Consider the following 19,644-nt stretch of genomic DNA (forward strand, 5'->3'; position numbering starts at 1 on the left):
CAAACACAACATGCTACTGCTACGTTGCTTGCGGTCGACTCGTGTGTGGTGGCAGGAAGTGCCACCTCATATAATGTTCGGGCGGAACTCTTGTTCCTAACAATAGTTCCGTGGGTGAATTATGTACAATTAACAATCACTACAGTGTATAGTTAATACATTTTTTACAGTTTTTGTATTTTTCTGACATGGGGGCTCAACAATAAATGATAAATGACAATCAGAAATGTCAAGTTGCATGTTGTTATTCTAACCAGCTTAGTTCTGTTGCATTTCCAATTTATTTATTTAAATTATAAATATATCAGGAATCGATAAGGGAATTCATAAAGAATCTGACCGATAAGCAGAATCGATAATGGAATCATATAGATAAAATCTTATCAATTCCCATCCCTAGAAATGACAATAAAGTTGACTTTGACTTTGACTGTTGAACCTGAGAGATCTTGTCCCGTCTCCCGACATGCCAACCCTGTTGAACCCTCACGCGTGGCGGGGGTGGGGGCAGAGGTCCTGTAGCGGGGGGTTCATCACTGAATTATAAATACCTGTGCATGAATAACATCTATACTGCATGGAAGAGGTCTGGGAATCGATGGGAGATAAAGCCATTGATCAGCCCCCGAATGCAGCCAGTGAGTAAGAGATGAAAGGAGCTTGCCTGAGGTGGGGCATGGTGGGATCAGAGAGGGGGGGAGAGAGAGAGAGAGAGAGAGAGAGAGAGAGAGAGAGAGAGAGAGAGAGAGAGAGAGAGAGAGAGAGAGAGAGAGAGGGGGGGGAGAGAGAGAGAGAGAGAGAGAGAGAGAGAGAGAGAGAGAGAGAGAGAGAGAGAGAGAGAGAGAGAGAGAGAGGAGGAGAGATATACGTTCCCTCAGACCTCCCTACACACTTTACTTTGATATTTTCACCCATGTTGATTTTCTGCTTAAGAGGTTAAACATGGTTCTTGGTTTATTTCTGGCACGTTAAACATGGTTCTTGGTTTATTGCTCGCATGTTAAACATGGTTCTATTTCATTCTGGCCTCCGCTCAGCGTCAGTCTGCACTGACTTCACTTCGTGCATGTGCACTGAATAAAAAATTCCACAATGTACCTTTACATACCAACATTCGTCTGGCCACACCCCCATCCGCTTACCTTCATAAGCAGGTGTGTGGTCACCTACTTGCCTACTTCTTCACTTTCACCACAAGCTAAGTCATAATGTCTACCTCGGAGGGTCGCGCTCGCAACGCCACCCTTCACCAGCGGTTCTCCATACGTCTTGGAGCGGGGTTGAGGCCTCTCTCGTGGTCGGCAGCCACGCCCGGTAGGCGTCCGATGGGTAGTTTGCCTCTCTAAGGAGCTGGTGCACCAGCGCCGTCTCCTGTGCGATGGCCTGGTTCCGGCTCTGGTTCCTCTGCTTCCGGGGAGTCGTCCGCTGTTGGGCGGCCGGCGCCTTTGGTTGCGGGGGATTTGAGACGCAAACTTTTTGCGTCAGCTCGCTCCCGTCGCAAGATGGTGGCTTGCAGACGCGAACGGCCTGGTTTTGGTGAGTTGCTGGAGCCGGATGAGGATGCGTCTGACTCTACATGGCCGATGGAAACAGAGGACTACATGATAGAAGCGGACGGGTTCTTGTTTGAAGGCCCGGTGGAGACGCGTCTCCCGCCCGCCCAGGTAACACTGGAGGGGGGTGAAATGTCTCCTTGGGGTTCCTCATCGGCAGATGTTGGGTTAGAACCTCCGACTCGGCGGCGGGATGCCCTGCTATCAGCCATTTCAGAATGTGGCTCCTTAACCAGTGGTCTGCTGCATGTGAGGGACGCGGGCTCGGAGGGGGAAAGTATGCAGGGGGAACTGCGTGCTTTGTTCCCCGAGCTCATGGCGGCGGCGGCAGTCGCAAGCGGCGTGCCGCTGCCGCAGCCACTGCCTGTTCCTATCCCTGATGATCTCATAGGTCATCTATGGCAACGTCGCCCGGTGAGAGGGGTGGACGTTGTCTGCCCATTTTTCCCTTCAATGGCGGCCTACGTCCGTCAGGGACAGGTGGTCTCCCACATCATGGGCCTTACTACCGCCTACATGCAAGTCACGCGGGTGGTGGGTTTGGTAGAAGGCATGAAGGAGGGCGTGCCTCGGCTTGATAGGCCGATGGCGGCGCTCCTTTGTCCTGAGGTGGTGTGGGAGCCGTTACGGAAGCCGGTTCCTCAAGGGAAATCGGCGAGGCGGTTGGCTTACTGGAGTGACCAGTCATTTATCTCTGCGACGCAATCTCTGGCTGCCACTTCCAACATCGCGCAGCTGGCGAGATTCATGTCCGGGATACTGACGGGCGGCACGGAGCTGACTGATTTACAGCATGATCAGCTCGCCCAGGCGGCAGGAGCCATCCTGCATCTGATTCAGCCGCACGCTATAGCCGCTGGGAAAGTGCGTGCCCTGGCCACTCTAATCCAGCGCCACCTTTGGCTGGGGCAGGCGCGTGTGCCAGAGAAGAAGAGGACTCCACTTCTGACGGCACCCCTCTCCGAGGCTGGACTATTCGGGTCGGCACTGCAGCTGATGATGACACCTGCGGTCCGTTGGTGACAAGTTCGATTCCCTTAAAATTTTTTTTTTTTTACGTGCATTCTTTCGCCGGTTAAGTTTAGGCATGTTAACTTTAAGCATTGTTTCGGAGTTGATTATGGTTAAGGTTAGGCATTGTTTCGGAGTTGGTTAAGGTTAGAAGGGTTAAGTTTAGGCGCTGTTAAGGAGCTGGTTAAGGTTAGAGTTTGTCTTAGAGAATGGCAATATTCTTTCGGAGTTGGTTATGGTTAAGGTTAAGGTTAGGCATTGTTTCGGAGTTGGTTAAGGTTAGAAGGGTTAAGTTTAGGCGCTGTTAAGGAGCTGGTTAAGGTTGCTGCCGCGGTCACATGGGCGTCGCAGCCAATCAGGGAAAACGCGGAAGCACGCGACGCACTCTTCCGCTGGGAATAAGCTACACGCGTGTAGGACACACATGTAGACATACACAAAAAGGGGAATTTTAAAGTTTAAAGTTATGGCACTGCACACCTGACACCAAGCAGGTGGCAATCAAGCCCACACACCTGCCATGCCGCACGTCAATTAACTGCAGAGGCCAGTGATTGACAGCTGTCCCTCACAGAAAGACGAAATAGACAGCTGTGCCTCACAGAAAGACGAAATAAAGCCAAAGCACCTTAGAATAAACTAAAATAAAACCCACATAAACCGTGATCCAGGGACATGCACAGGACTTTAGAGGGGCAGGTGCTCAAAGGCTGAAAAGGGCACTTGGCCTGTGCGAGTGTGACGCTAATGCGTGAAGCGTGCAAGCCCAATCTTTGGGGGCCCTTTTTGGGTGGGGGCCTCCCTTTTTATGCTTTTTGGGGGGTTTTGGTGATCAAATATTGAATATTGAACTATAATAATCAGTGCAGGAGCTTACTTATCCTTGAAAGACACTTTTATAAAAAAAACTTTTTTTAAAAGGGCACTTTTTTACGAGGCACAAAGGGGCAGGTGCTCAAGCACCCTTTGGGCTCTATGTGTGCACGTGCCTGCCGTGATCCATCACATGTATGGGCCGATACTTTCTGTATCCACTGTGTCTTGACTAATATGCGCAGGGCAGAGAGTACCCACTGTGTCTTACCCCTTGACTATAGGCGCAGGGCAGAGAGTACCCACTGTGTCTTACCCCTTGACTATAGGCGCAGGGCAGATAGTACCCACTGTGTCTTACCCCTTGACTATAGGTGCAGGGCAGATAGTACCCACTGTGTCTTACCCCTTGACTATAGGTGCAGGGCAGATAGTACCCACTGTGTCTTACCCCTTGACTATAGGCGCAGGGCAGAGAGTACCCACTGTGTCTTACCCCTTGACTATAGGCGCAGGGCAGATAGTACCCACTGTGTCTTACCCCTTGACTATAGGCGCAGGGCAGAAGCTGAGAGAGGTTTTGAGGAGGCCGCCGCCTAGACTGTGGTTCTTCTTGGTGGAGAGGTCCAGGACGCCGTCTAAAAGATGAACACACACGTCACACACACACACATACACATAGACACACACACACCAGGGTCAGAAGCAGGGAATGTTTATCCGCGATCAATAGCTTATAGTTATAACTAGGGATGCTCGATATTGGCTTTTTTACCGATACCGATATACCGATATTGTCCAACTCTTAATTTCCGATACCGATATCAACCGATATCAACCGATACCGATATATGCAGGGTTCCCCCCCCCCCCAAAAAAATAAAAAAATATTCAGGTAATTAACATCACATATCTCTTGTTGTGGAATTAACACAACATTATGCATACTTTTGACAATAAATAAAATCAGAATTTTGAAAAAAACTTTTTTTTTAAACCGATACCGATATTTTCTGATATCACATTTTAATGCCGATATCGGCCGATAATATCGGACATCCCTAGTTATAACCCATATAATATGATAGCATGTACAATAATGCTGTATATACCGTACATATAATACTCAGGGATTAAAGCAAAAAAAAGTTTTAAAGTTAAATGCATCAATCTGGTGCACTTTGAGAGCAAAATTAAGAGGCTAGATCTATGATGAACGTTGTGCTCAAAACACAAAATCGACTAGACACTAGAGCATACATTTGAGCCATCGAAGAAATTAAGTAAAAGTGGTTACCTGTGTTGAACTAGTTTATTTTTTAGAAAATAAAAAAATAGACTGGATTACTATTACGACTACTACCACTGCCAATACTACTGATACATCCCTATTGGCAAACTTTATATTAGTGTGATAGAGAGTGCTTTTCATTTTCCTGTTTGGTTCGGTCACCTGACTCAGAAGGAGCTTCTATCCCCAGGCCATCAGGATGCTCAACGACAATAAAACTATGTAACAAACCATCAAATACACTCACAGCACACACATCCACACGCACACACACTCACTTTAAATAAACAACTCACTGTAGCACCCACTTTAGACACTTTAACACACTTTATATTAATTAACAAAGAGATTTGCACTACAACTCATACCTCATTGCACCTTACCCTAAGTTGTACCTCATCCCATTTCTGCATTGTACTTTATATTGTATTGTAACTCAGTTACTAATTTGTTCTACTCTGTATTGTATATTGTATATATGTATATTGAACACTTTTGTTTTGAACACTTTAGTTTACACTTGTTATGTACTTTTGACTTCTATTTTTGACTTATCTATTTTATTTGTATCTAGCACACTCTCAGGAGCAGAACAGGAACAAGCATTTCATATAAAAGTATTCTGTATTTTTGTATGAAAACTAATAAAGAAACTTGAACTTGAAACTTGAACTTTAAACTTGAACTGCAAACGTAAGAGTAAACTCTCTCGCATTGTGCCAATGGCCAGAAAGATAGTGGGCAAACATTCAAAGCTTCTATTGAAGTTTTCGAATGACGCTTCGAATGTCTGTCATCATATTTTATGACGTAATCATACTTTTTTTTTATATCCTCAAACAAAATCCTCAATTTGAATGAAGTGATTCTCTAGATATTATTTTTATTCAATGTTTTAACACATACAAACAAAGCAGACAGGACAGACAAAACCAAGACATCACAGCGACAAAAATTTAAATATATATACCCTCCCCCCTCCCAAAAGAAATAAAGAAAATAATAATAAATAAATAAAAAAAACAAGACAACCAGTCACTCCTTCGTGTCTCTTACCAGTGTTAGACATAGACACATCAAATCAGATATTGAGAATATATATATCTATAATAGACATTCAGTCCACATAGTCCAGTTATAGTCTTTGTACAAAATACCATCAGGTCATCAAGAGTCCCTTTAGTTGATGCCTTTAGAGCAATGAGCCGAGGGAAGAAACATCACACAACAAACACATAGCAAAAACTAAAAACTAAAAAAAACAGTGTTCTATAAGTTCACATTGTTTTAGATATCTATTCTACAGTATATATTGTATCTAGTCGTTGGTTAGTTTTAAGATAGATAGTCAAGAAAAGGTTGCCAAATGTCTTTAAATTTGCTGGGTTGCCCTGCGTTCTCATAGCGTATTCTCTCCATGTGTAGCATATTAATGAGTTCTGTCAACCAGGTTTGGAAAAGTGGTACTGTTTCTTTGTTCCACAGCATTAAAAGCATTAATGAATGAAGTGATTAATCTGATTAAAATGGATTATAATTTATTACTGTATCTACAAATCCTTCTGTTTAATCATCTTCCCTTTATTTGCTTAGATTTTATTGTACACTTGATCTCAAGAAGGTGCTGAATGAGCTCAGTGAGTGAAATCTCTAGCGCCACAATTTTTAAAAATTTTTTTAAACTTTGATGTCAAGTAGGGGGCCGCAAAATATCATCCAGCGGGCCGCAATTGGCCCGCGGGCCGCAAGTTTGAGACCCCTGCATTAGAGGAACCTGGCTGAATATCCTGAGTTTGTCACGCAGGTTGAACTCACACAGAAATCACTTGCCTTCTTTATCACATGACTCTCTGCTGACGAGTAAAACGACAGAATGAATGACGCTACATTAACGTGCAGGTTGCTCTGCATTCAGCTCACAACACACACCTAGAAACATATCTAGTGAAAGTCTTCTCCACGCAGATCCCTCCTGGAATCATTTATTAACGACACAAATCATTATTCGCCACTAATCCGTGGCGCTGCACAGCAATTTGTATCAAACGTTTGCATGGACACACACAGACACACACACAAACACACACATACGCACTTAAGGACACACACATGTACAAACCTAAGCACCCAAGGACACACACACACACACACACACACACACACACACACACACACACACACACACACACACACACACACACACTTAAGGACACACACACATGTACAAACCTAAGCACCCAAGGACACACACACACACACACACACACACACACACACACACACACACACACACACACACACACACACACACACACACACACACACACACACACACACACACACACACACACACACACACACACACACACACACACACACACACACACACACACACAAACATTAGTCTAATCCCCAAAGTGCAGCTGCCCCTGTGACCTGCCCCCTAGTTGGACATGGGACCAGTGACCCGCCCCCTAGGACCTGTGACCCGCCCCCTAGTTGGACATGGGACCAGTGGCCCGCCCCCTAAGACCTGTGACCCGCCCCCTAGTTGGACATGGGACCAGTGACCCGCCCCCTAGGACCTGTGACCCGCCCCCTAGTTGGACATGGGACCAGTGACCCGCCCCCTAGGACCTGTGACCCGCCCCCTAGTTGGACATGGGACCTTTGACCCGCCCCCTAGGACCTGTGACCCGCCCCTACACAGACACCGGACCTGTGACCGCCATGTCTGTAATCCCCACAAACGTTTTTTTGGTGATTGTTATTTAATCAGATATTAGATCAGATATATAATCAGATATGGTAGGGAAAAAAACACAGTTTGATATTATGAGGTGAAATTTAAATGAAAGACGTACAAGGTTAAAGCAGCAGTTCACAGACATACTGTATATATTTATATATAGGAGCCGAACGGCGTATGAAATGCCACTGTCTAAAAGCAGGTTGTTGCATTGTGGCCATTATCTGGAGAGGGAGAGTTTAAATCTGTTTTTTCTTTTTGTGTGTGAGATTTAAATGTTTGTTTTTGGGGGGCAGGGCGGAGGAGAGAGCTTAGTTTAAGTAGATTCAGTAGGTGATTGTGAAACAGAGGTAGAACCAGGAAGTAGATGACTATGGTGAAACAGAACCAGGAAGTAGATGACTATGGTGAAACAGAGGTAGAACCAGGAAGTAGGTGACTATGGTGAAACAGGTAGAACCAGGAAGTAGGTGACTATGGTGAAACAGAGGTAGACCCAGGAAGTAGTTGACTATGGTGAAACAGAACCAGGAAGTAGATGAATATGGTGAAACAGAACCAGGAAGTAGATGAATATGGTGAAACAGAACCAGGAAGTAGATGACTATGGTGAAACAGAGGTAGAACCAGGAAGTAGATGACTATGGTGAAACAGAACCAGGAAGTAGATGAATATGGTGAAACAGAACCAGGAAGTAGATGACTATGGTGAAACAGAACCAGGAAGTAGATGAATATGGTGAAACAGAACCAGGAAGTAGATGAATATGGTGAAACAGAGGAATAACCAGGAAGTAGATGAATATGGTGAAACAGAGGAAAAACCAGGAAGTAGATGAATATGGTGAAACAGAGGTAGAACCAGGAAGTAGCTGACTATGGTGAAACAGAGGTAGAACCAGGAGGTAGATGAATATGGTGAAACAGAGGTAGAACCAGGAAGTAGATGACTATGATGAAACAGAGGAAGAACCAGGAAGTAGATGAATATGGTAAAACAGAACCAGGAAGTAGATGAATATGGTGAAACAGAGGTAGAACCAGGAAGTAGATGAATATGGTGAAACAGAGGTGGAACCAGGAAGTAGATGAATATGGTGAAACAGAGGAAGAACCAGGAAGTAGATGAATATGGTGAAACAGAACCAGGAAGTAGATGACTATGGTGAAACAGAGGTAGAACCAGGAAGTAGATGCATATGGTGAAACAGAACCAGGAAGTAGATGAATATGGTGAAACAGAACCAGGAAGTAGATGAATATGGTTAAACAGAACCAGGAAGTAGATGAATATAGTGAAACAGAACCAGGAAGTAGATGCATATGGTGAAACAGAGGTAGAACCAGGAAGTAGATGAATATGGTGAAACAGAACCAGGAAGTAGATGAATATGGTGAAACAGAGGAAGAACCAGGAAGTAGATGAATATGGTGAAACAGAGGAAGAACCAGGAAGTAGATGAATATGGTGAAACAGGTAGAACCAGGAAGTAGGTGACTATGGTGAAACAGAACCAGGAAGTAGATGACTATGGTGAAACAGGTAGAACCAGGAAGTAGATGAATATGGTGAAACAGAGGAAGAACCAGGAAGTAGATGACTATGGTGAAACAGAGGTAGAACCAGGAAGTAGATGACTATGGTGAAACAGAGGTAGAACCAGGAAGTAGATGAATATGGTGAAACAGAACCAGGAGGTAGATGAATATGGTGAAACAGGTAGAACCAGGAAGTAGATGAATATGGTGAAACAGAACCAGGAAGTAGATGACTATGGTGAAACAGAGGAAGAACCAGGAAGTAGATGAATATGGTGAAACAGAGGAAGAACCAGGAAGTAGATGAATATGGTGAAACAGATGAAGAACCAGGAAGTAGATGAATATGGTGAAACAGAACCAGGAAGTAGATGAATATGGTGAAACAGAGGAAGAACCAGGAAGTAGATGAATATGGTGAAACAGAGGAAGAACCAGGAAGTAGATGCATATGGTGAAACAGAGGTAGAACCAGGAAGTAGATGAATATGGTGAAACAGAACCAGGAAGTAGATGAATATGGTGAAACAGAACCAGGAAGTAGATGAATATGGTGAAACAGAGGTAGAACCAGGAAGTAGATGAATATGGTGAAACAGAGGTAGAACCAGGAAGTAGATGAATATGGTGAAACAGAGGAAGAACCAGGAAGTAGATGACTATGGTGAAACAGAGGTAGAACCAGGAAGTAGATGAATATGGTGAAACAGAGGTATAACCAGGAAGTAGGTGACTATGGTGAAACAGAACCAGGAAGTAGATGATTATGGTGAAACAGAGGTAGAACCAGGAAGTAGATGACTATGGTGAAACAGAGGTAGAACCAGGAAGTAGGTGACTATGGTGAAACAGAGGTAGAACCAGGAAGTAGATGATTATGGTGAAACAGAGGTAGAACCAGGAAGTAGGTGACTATGGTGAAACAGAACCAGGAAGTAGATGACTATGGTGAAACAGGTAGAACCAGGAAGTAGATGAATATGGTGAAACAGGTAGAACCAGGAAGTAGATGACTATGGTGAAACAGAGGTAGACCCAGTAAGTAGATGAATATGGTGAAACAGAACCAGGAAGTAGATGAATATGGTGAAACAGAGGTAGAACCAGGAAGTAGATGAATATGGTGAAACAGAGGAAGAACCAGGAAGTAGATGAATATGGTGAAACGGAACCAGGAAGTAGATGAATATGGTGAAACAGAGGTACTGTAGAACTAGGAAGTAGGTGAACATGGTGAAGGTGTGGAGTGTCCCTTTAACCTTGCAGGCTGTTGAGGGATTGGATTGGACCCCCCCTCGCCCCTTCTCCCCTGTTGATTTATTTAGATTAAGCTGGGATCTGCCAAACCTCTTGTTCCGGTGCTTATTGGCAGTGATTGTCACGGGCCTCCATTCACAAAATGATATTGAGTGGCAGATAAGTCTTTGAGTGTGTGTGTGTGTGTGTGTGTGTGTGTGTGTGTGTGTGTGTGTGTGTGTGTGTGTGTGTGTGTGTGTGTGTGTGTGCGTGAGCGAGCGAGCGAGTCAAATCGCTCTGTGGCTGGCATTCTGCCCAGGCAGTGATAGAAATCAACCAGGAAGTAGATGAATATGGTGAAACAGAGGTAGAACCAGGAAGTAGATGAATATGGTGAAACAGAACCAGGAAGTAGATGAATATGGTGAAACAGAACCAGGAAGTAGATGAATATGGTGAAACAGAGGTAGAACCAGGAAGTAGATGAATATGGTGAAACAGAACCAGTAAGCAGATGAATATGGTGAAACAGAGGTAGAACCAGGAAGTAGATGAATATGGTGAAACAGAGGAAGAACCAGGAAGTAGATGAATATGGTGAAACAGAGGAAGAACCAGGAAGTAGATGACTATGGTGAAACAGAGGTAGAACCAGGAAGTAGATGAATATGGTGAAACAGAGGTAGAACCAGGAAGTAGGTGACTATGGTGAAACAGAACCAGGAAGTAGATGATTATGGTGAAACAGAGGAAGAACCAGGAAGTAGATGACTATGGTGAAACAGAGGTAGAACCAGGAAGTAGGTGACTATGGTGAAACAGAGGTAGAACCAGGAAGTAGATGATTATGGTGAAACAGAGGTAGAACCAGGAAGTAGGTGACTATGGTGAAACAGAACCAGGAAGTAGATGACTATGGTGAAACAGGTAGAACCAGGAAGTAGATGAATATGGTGAAACAGGTAGAACCAGGAAGTAGATGACTATGGTGAAACAGATAGAACAAGGAAGTAGATGACTATGGTGAAACAGAGGAAGAACCAGGAAGTAGATGAATATGGTGAAACAGAGGTAGAACCAGGAAGTAGATGAATATGGTGAAACAGAGGAAGAACCAGGAAGTAGATGAATATGGTGAAACAGGTAGAACCAGGAAGTAGATGAATATGGTGAAACAGAGGAAGAACCAGGAAGTAGATGAATATGGTGAAACAGAGGTAGAACCAGGAAGTAGATGAATATGGTGAAACAGAGGAAGAACCAGGAAGTAGATGAATATGGTGAAACAGAGGAAGAACCAGGAAGTAGATGAATATGGTGAAACAGAGGTAGAACCAGGAAGTAGATGAATATGGTGAAACAGAGGAAGAACCAGGAAGTAGATGAATATGGTGAAACAGGAAGAACCAGGAAGTAGATGAATATGGTGAAACAGAGGTAGACCCAGTAAGTAGATGAATATGGTGAAACAGAACCAGGAAGTAGATGAATATGGTGAAACAGAGGTAGAACCAGGAAGTAGATGAATATGGTGAAACAGAGGAAGAACCAGGAAGTAGATGAATATGGTGAAACGGAACCAGGAAGTAGATGAATATGGTGAAACAGAGGTACTGTAGAACTAGGAAGTAGGTGAACATGGTGAAGGTGGGGAGTGTCCCTTTAACCTTGCAGGCTGTTGAGGGATTGGATTGGACCCCCCCTTGCCCCTTCTCCCCTGTTGATTTATTTAGATTAAGCTGGGATCTGCCAAACCTCTTGTTCCGGTGCTTATTGGCAGTGATTGTCACGGGCCTCCATTCACAAAATGATATTGAGTGGCAGATAAGTCTTTGAGTGTGTGTGTGTGTGTGTGTGTGTGTGTGTGTGTGTGTGTGTGTGTGTGTGTGTGTGTGTGTGTGTGTGTGTGTGTGTGTGTGTGTGTGTGTGTGTGTGTGTGTGTGCGTGAGCGAGCGAGCGAGTCAAATCGCTCTGTGGCTGGCATTCTGCCCAGGCAGTGATAGAAATCAAAATGTGTGTATGCAAAAAAAAAACACAACGTTACATTATTAGACTATTACACTGGCACACTATTAAACACTATTACACTATTATACTGCAACACACTATTACATTATTATACACTGTTACACTATTACATTATGACTATTACACACTATTATACTATTACACTATTTAACTATTACACTAGTACACTATTACAATATTACCCTATTAACACTATTACAGTATTACACACTATTACATTGTTGGGTGGAATAAACCTTTACAACTATTTGGGTGAAATAAACCTTTAAAACTTGTTTTCATGCATAGGTATATCAATGACAATAGGGTCACTATGACACCTCCATGATGTAAGCAGGGCCAGAGAGCTGACTCCAGGAGGTTCTGAGCAGCGGACCTGTGTAGTATCGCCCTCTTGTGTTCAAAAAGTATAATTTTTCCTGAATATGTTTTTCAATGGGCAATGATATAACTTGATTCAAATAAAATACTTGTCATTGACCGTGAAAAATATTTCAGCATCCACATCCCTGGTCTACTGTCAGCCTTTCTGGCACCACTTGTTTAGTTATAAATTACATAGTATCCACCCATGATAAAGTGTATTGATCTGTCGAGGCATTAGACACCGATGACCATTCTCTTCTGTTGCAAATATGATGTAGTGTTAGCGTTGATACAAATGCATGCAATTGGTTCAAATGCTACTTGTCTGAGAGACTTCAATGTGTAAAAACAAGTTTCTAACTATTACAAACGTTGTCCCGCAGGGATCAATCCTGGGCCGTGTCTTATTTCTTATTTACTGAACAGCTGTCCTGGGCTGTGTCTTATTTTCTGAACAGCTGTCACGTTTATCTTACGCAGATGACACTATTGTACCGCTGATTCTGTGAAACTGGCCACTGAGAATCTGCAACTCTCTTTTAATGCTTTGCAAGATGTACGTATTAGTCTCTGGTGCTTAACACTTTCAGTGCCAATGTGGAGAAATCTTGTTAGTTCATGCCAACCGTTGAGTGCCAACGACGAGAAATCTCATCGTTTAATCTTTCTTTTTTTTATTAGCGATTTCCATTCATATTTTATCAATATAGCCTCACGCTACCAGTGGGGATCTGTCTGAGCTCGAACAGGGAAAATACCGCCCCCTATCGTCTCTCCGGATGGTACTGCACCCCATTGGATTGGATTGAATGAAACGCATGGAGAAAAAAGAGTCCGGATTCCACATTTTACTTGTCAGGCAAGTAACCAGAGACGATCCCAGTCATTGCCCACCATCAGAACAGCGTGGAATATGTCTTTTGACCACCCAGCGTTGGATCAATAAACACGATCGATATTTGGAATGGCGATCAGGAATTGGAATAATCTTTTTGGAGAACATCTGATCTGAGGTAAGGAATCTATTTTACCAGTATTGGGATAATCAGAGCTGTTTTCACCTATATATCAACGTGTCCCCTATGTGTGTATGTGGCTGTGAGTGTGTGTAGCTGATCAGGAAATAAGATAATAGATTTTTCAGCCCGCTTCTATAGCGTGCATAAGTACACATATACTATCGATAATCTAGCGTTTATTTGAAAACAATTCATAAATAGGCCGAAAAATTACAACGTGTTTTGTGTATTACAGTAAAGCGCGATTCCTGCAGAATAACTTTTTTTTCTGAAATAAAAAAAAATTGCGTTTTTCAAAATGGTATAAAACGGAAATGAACCGATTAAAAAACAATCCGTTTCGACAATGTTGACTGCAAACAAGTCATTGATAAGCGATGGTCGTATTAGACACATAGCCATAATTTAAGATATAGTTTATGCGTTCACAAATGTGAGAGCTCTGTCATTGAATAGAGCGGTGGCACGCAACAGGGTTAATAGGACTGGCACGGCTGGCATGGAAAGTGTTAATGCTAGTAAGACTAAATGTATGTTGTTTTCTAAAGCCAAAGATGCTGTTTGAAATGACTTGCATATATCTACTGTGAGCGGGTCTGACATTGAGAGAGTCTCAGGATATATAAATACCTTGGCTTGATTAAAGATTTACATTTAAATATCATGTGGGCGCTCTTGCCAGTAAACTGCGGCAACAGATTGGCTTCTTGTTTAGGAATAGAGCCAGCTTCCCTATGATTAGCAGAAAGAGAGTCGTTGAAGCAGTGCATGGTACTCACCACTGTGACCTGTATAGTAGGGGTGGATGGTCCTGCCTGGCAGAGAGGCGAGAGCTGTACGGCCATCTGTTTCTATATGAAGCCATAATTGGAGATTGCCCAATTTATCTCACTTCTCTGCTGGAGTGGACGCCTGGACCCTATAGCACACGTTCCAATGACTGACTCTCACACTAAAAGCACCTGGAGTTTGTACTGAACTTGCTTTTATCTTCCGTGCTCCTGACCCTTGGAACATTGAACAGCAAACTCCCAAGGCTCAATACTTTGGTACCCTTTGGTCAGTTTAAATCATTAATGACCAACCATTCCATCATAATTTGACTCATAAAGACTCTATTATGATTGCACTTATTGCATATTTATTGTATTCATCATGTATGTATTATTATGTATGTATGCTTGAGGGGTTACCTTCAATGACTGTTCGAGTTGAAATAAAGATTGAATGAATTAATGAATGAATGAATAACAACGCTATGGTGTCCTCACTCTAGTCTTTCTATAACTCTATGGTGTCCTCACTTTAGTCTTTCTATAACTCTATGGTGTCCTCACTCTAGTCTTTCTATAACTCTATGGTGTCCTCACTTTAGTCTTTCTATAACTCTATGGTGTCCTCACTCTAGTCTTTCTATAACTCTATGGTGTCCTCACTCTAGTCTTTCTATAACTCTATGGTGTCCTCACTTTAGTCTTTCTATAACTCTATAATGTCCTCTAGTCTTTCTATAATAACTCAATGGTGTCCTCACCTTGTTGGCTGGGTTCCAGCTCTGTGTGGCTCTTCTTGACGGTGAGATCAAGCGGGCAGTCCTGGTCGGCCATGAGAAGCTTGCTGAGGACGGGGTTCTGTGCAGAGGCAGCAGCACTTCCACCGGCCCCACTGGGGCTCCCTCCACCACCACCAGCCCCACTGGGGCTCCCTCCACCGCCACCAGCCCCACTGGGGCTCCCTCCACCGCCACCAGCACCACTAGGGCTCCCACCACCACCGGTGCCATTGCCCATGGCGGTACCGCTCAAGGCCGACGTGGGCGCGGAGGTGGCCGCCGCTGCGGTGGTGCTGGGGCTGAGGTCCCGTCCTGGGGTCGGGGAGGCAGAGGAGGAGGAGGAGGAGGATGTCGGGGAGCCCGGCGCTGGCAGGGCCAGGGGGGCCAGCGGGGCCAGCGGCCCAGGGGAAGGCCCGTCGCCGGGGCTCCCTGGAGGGCCGGAGGCCAGAGAGGACGCTTTCGGCAGGCTTTGGTCCTTGATGGTGCCGTTGGGCAGCGGCGGGTCGTCCTGAGTAGTTTTTGAGGTATATTCGGCTGCGAACTGACGGATCATTCGCTGCATGATCTCACGAGCCACTAGAGGGATGTGGGGGTCTGAGAAACTTGGCAGGTCTGGAGGAGAGAACACAACAGACACACGAGCATTAGACACTTGGCAGGTCTGGAGGAGAGAACACAACAGACACACGAGCATTAGACACTTGGCAGGTCTGGAGGAGAGAACACAACAGACACACGAGCATTAGACACTTGGCAGGTCTGGAGGAGAGAACACAACAGACACTCTTCCAGGAACAGCGACTGTCCCTACCCGTCTCTGGTGCCAGTTCCTACCCGTCTCTGGTGCCAGTTCCTACCCCTCTCTCGTGCCAGTTCCTACCCGTCTCTGGTGCCAGTTCCTACCCGTCTCTGGTGCCAGTTCCTACCCCACTCTGGTGCCAGTTCCTACCCCTCTCTGGTGCCAGTTCCTACCCCTCTCTGGTGCCAGTTCCTAACCCTCTCTGGTGCCAGTTCCTACCCCTCTCTGGTGCCAGTTCCTACCCCTCTCTGGTGCCAGTTCCTACCCCTCTCTCGTACCAGTTCCTACCCCTCTCTGGTGCCAATTCCTACCCCTCTCTGGTGCCAGTTCCTACCCCTCTCTGGTGCCAGTTCCTACCCCTCTCTGGTGCCAGTTCCTACCCCTCTCTGGTGCCAGTTCCTACCCCTCTCTGGTGCCAGTTCCTACCCCTCTCTGGTGCCAGTTCCTACCCCTCTCTCGTACCAGTTCCTACCCCTCTCTGGTGCCAGTTCCTACCCCTCTCTAGTGCCAGTTCCTACCCCTCTCTAGTGCCAGTTCCTACCCCTCTCTGGTGCCAGTTCCTACCCCTCTCTCGTGCCACAGTTCCTACCCCTCTCTGGTGCCAGTTCCTACCCCTCTCTGGTGCCAGTTCCTACCCCTCTCTGGTGCCAGTTCCTACCCCTCTCTGGTGCCAGTTCCTACCCCTCTCTGGTGCCAGTTCCTACCCCTCTCTGGTGCCAGTTCCTACCCCTCTCTAGTGCCAGTTCCTACACCTCTCTAGTGCCAGTTCCTACCCCTCTCTCGTGCCAGTTCCTACCCCTCTCTGGTGCCAGTTCCTACCCCTCTCTAGTGCCAGTTCCTACCCCTCTCTAGTGCCAGTTCCTACCCCTCTCTAGTGCCAGTTCCTACCCCTCTCTGGTGCCAGTTCCTACCCCTCTCTGGTGCCAGTTCCTACCCCTCTCTGGTGCCAGTTCCTACCCCTCTCTAGTGCCAGTTCCTACCCCTCTCTAGTGCCAGTTCCTACCCCTCTCTCGTGCCAGTTCCTACCCCTCTCTGGTGCCAGTTCCTACCCCTCTCTAGTGCCAGTTCCTACCCCTCTCTAGTGCCAGTTCCTACCCCTCTCTAGTGCCAGTTCCTACCCCTCTCTAGTGCCAGTTCCTACCCCTCTCTAGTGCCAGTTCCTACCCCTCTCTAGTGCCAGTTCCTACCCCTCTCTAGTGCCAGTTCCTACCCCTCTCTCGTGCCAGTTCCTACCCCTCTCTAGTGCCAGTTCCTACCCCTCTCTGGTGCCAGTTCCTACCCCTCTCTAGTGCCAGTTCCTACCCCTCTCTAGTGCCAGTTCCTACCCCTCTCTGGTGCCAGTTCCTACCCCTCTCTAGTGCCAGTTCCTACCCCTCTCTCGTGCCAGTTCCTAACCCTCTCTGGTGCCAGTTCCTACCCCTCTCTGGTGCCAGTTCCTACCCCTCTCTAGTGCCAGTTCCTACCCCTCTCTCGTGCCAGTTCCTACCCCTCTCTGGTGCCAGTTCCTAACCCTCTCTGGTGCCAGTTCCTACCCCTCTCTGGTGCCAGTTCCTACCCCTCTCTGGTGCCAGTTCCTACCCCTCTCTCGTGCCAGTTCCTACCCCTCTCTGGTGCCAGTTCCTACCCCTCTCTGGTGCCAGTTCCTACCCCTCTCTGGTGCCAGTTCCTACCCCTCTCTGGTGCCAGTTCCTACCCCTCTCTAGTGCCAGTTCCTACCCCTCTCTGGTGCCAGTTCCTACCCCTCTCTGGTGCCAGTTCCTACCCCTCTCTGGTGCCAGTTCCTACCCCTCTCTAGTGCCAGTTCCTACCCCTCTCTGGTGCCAGTTCCTACCCCTCTCTGGTGCCAGTTCCTACCCCTCTCTCGTGCCAGTTCCTACCCCTCTCTGGTGCCAGTTCCTACCCCTCTCTCGTGCCAGTTCCTACCCCTCTCTGGTGCCAGTTCCTACCCCTCTCTGGTGCCAGTTCCTACCCCTCTCTGGTGCCAGTTCCTACCCCTCTCTCGTACCAGTTCCTACCCCTCTCTGGTGCCAGTTCCTACCCCTCTCTGGTGCCAGTTCCTACCCCTCTCTGGTGCCAGTTCCTACCCCTCTCTCGTGCCAGTTCCTACCCCTCTCTGGTGCCAGTTCCTACCCCTCTCTCGTGCCAGTTCCTACCCCTCTCTGGTGCCAGTTCCTACCCCTCTCTCGTGCCAGTTCCTACCCCTCTCTGGTGCCAGTTCCTACCCCTCTCTCGTGCCAGTTCCTACCCCTCTCTGGTGCCAGTTCCTACCCCTCTCTCGTGCCAGTTCCTACCCCTCTCTGGTGCCAGTTCCTACCCCTCTCTGGTGCCAGTTCCTACCCCTCTCTGGTGCCAGTTCCTACCCCTCTCTCGTGCCAGTTCCTACCCCTCTCTGGTGCCAGTTCCTACCCCTCTCTGGTGCCAGTTCCTAACCCTCTCTGGTGCCAGTTCCTACCCCTCTCTGGTGCCAGTTCCTACCCCTCTCTGGTGCCAGTTCCCACCCCTCTCTAGTGCCAGTTCCTACCCCTCTCTGGTGCCAGTTCCTACCCCTCTCTGGTGCCAGTTCCTACCCCTCTCTGGTGCCAGTTCCTACCCCTCTCTGGTGCCAGTTCCTACCCCTCTCTGGTGCCAGTTCCTACCCCTCTCTGGTGCCAGTTCCTACCCCTCTCTGGTGCCAGTTCCTACCCCTCTCTGGTGCCAGTTCCTACCCCTCTCTCGTGCCAGTTCCTACCCCTCTCTGGTGCCAGTTCCTACCCCTCTCTCGTGCCAGTTCCTACCCCTCTCTGGTGCCAGTTCCTACCCCTCTCTGGTGCCAGTTCCTACCCCTCTCTGGTGCCAGTTCCTACCCCTCTCTCGTACCAGTTCCTAACCCTCTCTGGTGCCAGTTCCTACCCCTCTCTGGTGCCAGTTCCTACCCCTCTCTGGTGCCAGTTCCTACCCCTCTCTGGTGCCAGTTCCTACCCCTCTCTGGTGCCAGTTCCTACCCCTCTCTCGTGCCACAGTTCCTACCCCTCTCTGGTACCAGTTCCTACCCCTCTCTGGTGCCAGTTCCTACCCCTCTCTGGTGCCAGTTCCTACCCCTCTCTGGTGCCAGTTCCTACCCCTCTCTCGTGCCAGTTCCTAACCCTCTCTGGTGCCCGTTCCTACCCCTCTCTCGTGCCAGTTCCTACCCCTCTCTGGTGCCAGTTCCTACCCCTCTCTGGTGCCAGTTCCTACCCCTCTCTGGTGCCAGTTCCTACCCCTCTCTGGTGCCAGTTCCTACCCCTCTCTGGTGCCAGTTCCTACCCCTCTCTCGTGCCAGTTCCTACCCCTCTGTGGTGCCAGTTCCTACCCCTCTCTGGTGCCAGTTCCTGCCCCTCTCTCGTGCCAGTTCCTACCCCTCTCTGGTGCCCGGTTATTTATTTATTTATTTTAATGTATTTATTTATTATTTATATATATTTATTCATCTGGAGGAACATGGACCTTGCTCTGAAATCCTGCAGTGCGCTTGGCGCTTGATGTAGAGCAAGTCTGAGCCGCTTTAACCCTTTCACTGCCACACTACCAAACGGTTAACCCTTTCACTGCGACAATACAGAAGGTTAACCCTTTCACTGCCACACACACACACACACACACACACACACACACACACACACACACACACACACACACACACACACACACACACACACACACACACACACAC

At 47.0% G+C, this 19,644-nt stretch overlaps 1 pseudogene across 1 annotated transcript in view; it reads right to left on the reverse strand.

Annotated features, from left to right (window-relative positions):
- The window catches only part of LOC311231817, a 101,803-nt pseudogene that overhangs the window by 32,703 nt on the left and 49,456 nt on the right, over positions 1-19,644 (reverse strand). The window contains exons 4-5 of the transcript in view: positions 15,140-15,769; positions 3,919-4,015 (exon numbers count right to left, since the gene is read on the reverse strand). The product of the transcript in view is annotated as an uncharacterized misc_RNA (transcript). The remainder of the gene's footprint in view (positions 1-3,918; positions 4,016-15,139; positions 15,770-19,644) is intronic.

Source organism: Notolepis coatsorum (assembly GCF_963971535.1).
Source record: "Notolepis coatsorum genome assembly, chromosome: 7".
Classification (NCBI taxonomy): Eukaryota; Metazoa; Chordata; class Actinopteri; order Aulopiformes; family Paralepididae; genus Notolepis; species Notolepis coatsorum.